The sequence below is a fragment of the Hydra vulgaris genome, chromosome 08, assembly GCF_038396675.1.
Source record: "Hydra vulgaris chromosome 08, alternate assembly HydraT2T_AEP".
Taxonomy (NCBI): domain Eukaryota; kingdom Metazoa; phylum Cnidaria; class Hydrozoa; order Anthoathecata; family Hydridae; genus Hydra; species Hydra vulgaris.
This window is the reverse complement of record NC_088927.1, coordinates 12,783,472-12,790,570: the sequence shown is the minus strand read 5'-3', so window position 1 is coordinate 12,790,570 and position 7,099 is coordinate 12,783,472. Positions and strand designations below refer to the sequence as shown.

Below are 7,099 nucleotides of genomic sequence, written 5' to 3'. Positions count from 1 at the left end.
AAGATTAGTCTTGGTCCCCTACCAGCTCGCTGAAGTATTCTTTGAAGGCCTCGCACCATATACGACTTGCTTCCGCGAAATACTTTTTCGCTCTAGTCATAGTGAATTGTCTGCACACGCAGCAGAATGAATCAGCTGGATGCAAACAACCTCTTGATGCCATCTCAAATAAATAACTTCTCTTCGACTATTATCGCTATTATTTCAGTCTGCAATAACACGAATTGTTATCTTGGTTTGAAACATCTGTGTTTTTGTACTTGTACAGCTATTTTTGGAACGTTCAAGAACCTTCTAGAAAGTTCTGAGAGTTTCTCGAAAGTACTGGAAGTTTTTTTGAACATTCTAGAGTGTTTAGAAGAATTTAAGAAAAGTCTGGACAGTTCTCTAGCAGTTCAGGAATATCATAGGAGGAAGCTCGGCTTTGAAAGCAAAAAATTTATAAAAATTAAAAGGATTACATAAATCTTACTAATTGTTCATGATCATGTCAAAATAAGCGAATTATTTCATGAGCACGTCAGTAAATTGATTTTTTTATTATTTGAGAAAATAAAAGACATAAAAAAAATTACCATCTTAACAGATTTTCTTTTAATTTTAAGTTTTGATAAAGATCATATTTGAGGATGATCATTCATCCACTGTGTTTTATTTTATCCCCATCATCCTTCCTCTGTGCGATTATTCATCCACTGTTTGATGTCTTGAAAACGCCATTATATTGAGATTACTTTAATCCGTATGTTGCACTACAGATTTTAAAAAGTATAACGTGCAGATTTAAAGTATAACGCGCAGATTTAAAGTATAACGCGCAGATTTAAAGCTACATTCCTATGTCACAGTCATCAATTTATGCTGCTGTCATCATTCCTATGCTACAGTCTGTTTTTTTATATTAATCATCAAATAAAAACTATGGCATAGAAACATGTGGGTCAATTTGTAAACGTTTTAGAATGATTTTGTTCTATAACAGTGCTAATCAAATTTGTTGAAATATTATAAATTATACTTAATTACACAAAATTATAATTTATACTGATAGTTTATTTTTTAGACCAATCGATTATCGTAATCAATATGGAAAGTTTTGAAGTTGTCAAAAAAATTGAAGTATATGAAGAAATGAAAGAGAAGTTTAATATATCATCCATTACTCCTATAGGTGATAAGCATGTATGTGTTTTGTTACGAAGTCATAATGATATCATTTTAGTTTAAAAAAACCAAGGGCTATAGTTTTTTAAGAAACTACGAAATAAAAAATGATTTTATTTATTCAATCTCTGCTAATAAGGATTGGGTTTGTCTTGGATTTGACGATGGTCATTGTTCCGAGGTTACTTTATATAGTTTTTTGAATGGAAGGATGTTAAGAAACTCTCATCTCATTGGAAAAAAATCTAATCCCATTTCTTCGAAAAAAAAGTTTCTGGTAACCACTTCAGTTTTATTATCTGAAACATTTATTTGGTCATTGGGTTATTCATTCAAATATTGCAATTTAAATGAAAGTAAAGATAAGAAAAAAGTCATGTGTTTTAAAGATATTGAAAGAAAAGTTGAAGATATTGTTTTTTCGTTTGATGAAAAATTATTTTTCATTTCTTTTCACTGTAGTCCTGAAATTCAAGTGTTCAAAAAAGAAACTAAAGGCATTTTACATACATTTAGCTGTCACGACAATATTTTGAGAGATTCACCAAATGCTCTTAATACTGATCTCAGGGTAACGTGCTTGTGTTCAGTCAGGGATATGTTATGGGTTGGTACCGGAAGTGGACATATTCTTATTTATAAGGTGTATGACGTTGATGGGATTTATAAACTGCTGCAAACACTTCATCCATATAAGATCGAAGTGAGAAAACTTTTGCTTGTTGAACTGACTCAAACACGTGATGACGGTGTAAAACATATTGTCGTAAGTATTGGAAAAGAATTAAACAAAAATGCATTTGGATTGGATTCGTTTTTTGAATTTAACGGTAATATTCCGAAAGATCAAACGGCAGTAGATAAGAAAATTTACACACACTTAGATGATAAAGACGGTAAAGTAATTATTTTTTGGCATGTTTTGCAGTCACACCAATACAAAAACTTAGTTTTGCCTTAATATAAAACAAATTTAGCCTTGCTTACCCAAAACTTAAATATTTATCTTGCAAGTGATGAGTTTTTATATTCACTTTTTAAAAAATATGTAAACCATATTTTATACATTTTTAATATTTTAATTTTGGTTAAAAACTAATATTTTAATAATTAATAATAATATATAATAACTTCAACTTGGAGAAAAACTATGGTGTTCAAACAATAGTCTCTTGGTTAATTATTAATTATCTGTTATATGACGTGATATGTTTTTATTCGAAGCGCCTAATGTTGAATGATTGAAACATTTATGTAAAAAGTTTTTTATAGTATATTATTGAGAAGACAGTTTTACTGAAACGAAAATTGTTTTTTTTATATCATAACATAATATTTATTTTGTAAGTTTTTTGTTTTAGTATTGTTCATTAAAATTACACTTTGACAGTTAAATTACGCAAGATCAGTTAAATTACACCTAATTTTGTCTGCGCAAAATTATCTTTTCAACAAATTGCTTTCAAACAAAGAGTATATAGCTTTTAATAAATCTGTTTTTGAACGAATAGGTTAACTGATATTCTTTGATACCAACAGTATGGTGTGATATAGACAGTAGGTTACAGCAATAATATTCTTATGTAAAATTCAACTTTAAATAGAGTCTCCTTAAATATTTTTTTGATCTGACGAAATTTTAATACCCAAATTTGTACTTTTAGAAATTGAAAGAATATGTAACATTTTTTTGGTAAAACCGCATCATTAACACCAAATATTTTTAATTTTTAAAACAAAAAAAGTATTTAAATTGCCCCCTTATCCTCCCGATTAAAAGTACACACTCTATTCTGCAGATAGTATCTATCCATATAATATATATAAAACAAGTACCAAACAAACTTGCAATTGTCTAAAAATATTATTTACATTTAAATTTTTTGTAGAATACCATGAAGAACATTTTTTTGGCATAACACAATGAAGAACATTTTTTTTTTAAAATGAGATGTTACATATTCTTTCCATTTCTAAAAGTGCAAATTTGGATTCAATATTTTACCCAAACTATATTTCGATAACACTATTAGAAAAAAAAAAAAAAATTAACATATCTTTTAAGTCTATTGACATTAAGAGCTTAATAAAAAAAATTTTTTTGTTTTAAACGCAGGTAATAGCTCTCTATGTTGAGGTGTAGCTCAAATATAACCATCTTTTGTATCTGGTAGTTGCAACATAGATGCAATTGTCACTTATTTTACAGCATGCTCGGTAGTTTAAGTATGAATTTTCACAGAAAGGGTTATTAAATGTGTCAATCTTAGCAATAAAAACTTTTATTTAGTAAGCGAACAAGTAAAAACAGATTTTTGTACTTCATCTTTTTCCCATTTAAGTAGCTCTAAAAGAGCAGTTACAAATTTCAGTTTTTTTTGTCAAGTTCGCATATCTCAAAGGATATAAAAGATTCAAATATTATCATGGTTTGCATACCAAGCTCCTGACTGGGTGTAGAGAGTCACAATTTTATTTTACCATATCATGTAAGTTAATGAAGCCTGTTTATGTAGGTTAAATATTTGGCTTATAATATTCAACTTAAAGCAGCAGGCTTAATGCAATGTTTTTTTGCGTCCCGTAAGTAACAGCATATAATCAACTAAAATTCCTAAACTTATAATAATTGTGCATACATGTGTGTATATATATATATATATATATAATATATATATATATATATATATATATATATATATATATATATATATATATATATATATATATATATATATATATATATATATATATATATATATATATATATATATATATATATATATATATATATATATATATATATATATGTATATATATATATATATATATTTTTATATATATATATATTATATAAATAAATATAAACTATAAAATATATAATATATATAAATACATATTATATATAATATATAGAAATACATAAACTATATAATATATAATATATAGAAATACATAAACTATATAATATATATAAATACATATTATATATATATACAAGATTGCCCAAATAACACCAATTCCAAAAATCCAAGATCTAACTGATTTCCATCCTACCAATCCACGCCCTATATCAAATCTGAACACTGTTTCCAAAATTCTTGAAAAGCTTGCTTTATCTAATCTTCTTCCGCATGTAACTTCCTTTGTATCTTCAACCTTTTATAATCTGGTTTTCGACTTAATCATTAAACTGAAACAGCATTCCTTAAGATTTTCAATGACATCCTATCAAACATTGATAATATATCAACTACTTTTCTCTTCTTTAAACATATCATCAACCTTTGATTCTATTGGTCACAGACTACTAAAAGAGCGTGCAAAAAACAAGTTTAGTATTGCAGGAACTGCAATGAAATGGCTTTCTTTATACCTTCGTATTCGAAAAACTTTTGTTTCTAATGGAACAACAAAATCATGAATCTCAGATATTTCAACAGGAGCACCACAAGGTAGTGTTATTGGCTCCTTTCTATTTTCCATGTTTGTGTCTTCCGTAAATCCCATTATAGCTAAACTTAGATATAATCACCATCAGTATGCTGATGATACTCAACTGTATACTGTTATCAGACCAGGTATAGACCACATAAACAATATAGTTAAATTTGCAAATGAAGTCATCACATGGTTTTTTGAAAATAGACTACTGCTTAATCCATAAAAAACAGAACTGTCTTGTAAACAAACATTCATCATAGAAGAAGAAGAAGAAGAAGAAGAAGAAGAAGAAGAAGAAGAAGAAGAAGAAGAAGAAGAAGAAGAAGAAGAAGAAGAGACAAAACTTCTAACATGTTCAAGCAATTGGCTCGTGATGACATTGACATCACAACTCCATATCAATCAGCTGTTTTTCAAGTCAACAATCTAAGAGGCAATCAAGCTGAAACATTAAATGATTAAAAAATGGCATATGGAAAGTTGGTCCTTACACGGTTCCTTAATCGATTCCGTTGGAATCGATTAAGGTTGGTCCTTAATCGATTCCGTTAATGGCAAGCACATCAACGGAATCGATTATCAAGTAGTCGTCCTTAAAAATGAAAGAAGAGAAATCAAATTGGATGTCCTGGGCTTGGTAGATAGCAGGGTTAAAAACTATTACTAAAGGAATTTCTAAATCCTCGATGAATTTCACCTATGGAATTCAATACAGATGATTGTTGCAGATACCGCCAGCGTTAACACAGGAAAAAAGAATTGCGTTGTTGTAATATTGCAACGAATATTCACAGAAAAATGCATCAACAAACCTCATTTTATCAGTAGTCAGCACCATGTATTAGATAGGTTCCTCGGCTTGGTGATGGATGAAGAACTTGGGAGTAAAACACAATCGCCGAACATTAAATATCCATTAGTATCTCAACTTTTGAAGAAGTACAAACAACTGAAAACGCAATTTGATAACGGAATAGAAGTTATTCTCGAAACATCAGGCTGGAGAGATGATATGAAATTTTTATTTCATCTCACTCGAGTGCTCCAAGTAAAAGTTCATCAAACTATAGTAAAGGAGCACGGGGTTGAAAAAAAGTCATGAGCATATAATATATACAGTATTGGACAAAACATTTGTAACCAACATCGAACAATGCTAAAAAGTGTTCCTAAGTTTACATGTCTTAAAAACGAAACGAACTATACTACCACAGCAAACAGTTCAGAAGTCTTGAGTCATGGCATACCATGACATGAGCAATCAGCTGACAGTTGACAGCACACAGGCAGAATTTCGTTGACAAGTGCCATTTTGCAGCGGAAAAAAGAAGTGCAACTTTTTTGGTTTGTTTCATTTTCTTAAGTCTGGTCCGTGTCAACGTCACGGAAGTTTTTTAATAATTAAAGGAAGTATCCAGAAGTTTCCAGAAGCATGCAGAAGCTTCAGAAGTTTCCAGAAGAAGCATCTGGTAGCATCCAGTAGCTTCCAGAAGTATCCAGAAACATTCAGAAGCATCCAGACGCATCCAGAAACTTCCAGAAGTATCGAAAAGAAGCATCTAGAATCTTCCAGAACAGGTTCGCACAGGTTTGTTTTACTATATAAGAGACATGTAAATCGACAAGTAATTCAGTCAGTATATGGAAGTCAATCAGTCAGTATTATCAGGACAGTTTATCGAAGTAAGTTTTGTCAAAGTGTTTTATCGAAGAACATCAATACAAGAAGTGAAATACAACAAGTGTTTCATTACATCAATACAGTCCACATCCAACCAAGACGTTGTGTTCCACAGAGCATTATTGTATCATCACAAGGTAAATGTAACACGGTAAGCCTTGAGAAGCGTGATTATTTATTTTTATTATTTTTATGACTTCAAGTGCAAAAATGGCTCCCGACAGTGTTGCATTGGAACTAAGAAAGGAAATCATTGGCGATTTCGTAAGTGGAATGTCACAAAAAAGTATTTGTGATAAATATCGCGTGAAAAAATGGACCGTATCAAGACTATGTTCCAAATATTGTTCTACGGGGAAGTTGGCAGCAGATAACAAAGATGGAAGACCGCATTCTACCACTTTTAGAGAGGATTCTATGATCGTAAGATCCGTCAAGAAGGATCCCTGGATATCATCAGCCGAGATACAAAAGCAACTAGACCTGCCTGTATCGGACCGAACAATCAGACGACGTGCTGTTGAAGCCGGATTGTTTTCTCGACGCCCTGCAAAGAAACCGCTGATTTCACTAAAATCCAGAAGAAAAAACTCCTGTTTGCTACATCTCATATTGACTGGAATGTGCAGAAATGGCGAACTGTCCTGTTCAGTGATTAATCGAAGTTCAACATCATTGGGAGCGATGGTATTTGCCGTGTACGTCGACCAGCCGGAAAACGCCTTGATTTACGTTACTGCCATAACACCGTGAAGCATTGTGGAGGCAATGTAATGATCTGGGAGTATTTTTCTGCTAACGGTCTAGGTC

At 30.8% G+C, this 7,099-nt stretch overlaps 1 long non-coding RNA gene across 2 annotated transcripts in view; it reads left to right on the top strand.

The window, feature by feature from the left end:
* Positions 1–2,384: 2,384 nt before the first annotated feature.
* LOC136083625 (uncharacterized) overlaps positions 2,385–7,099 on the top strand; it is a 29,271-nt gene continuing 24,556 nt past the window's right edge. The window contains exon 1 of one of the 2 annotated variants that reach the window (XR_010639945.1): positions 2,385–2,507. This is a non-coding gene — a long non-coding RNA (uncharacterized LOC136083625). The remainder of the gene's footprint in view (positions 2,508–7,099) is intronic. The other variant, XR_010639944.1, reaches the window with a different exon arrangement.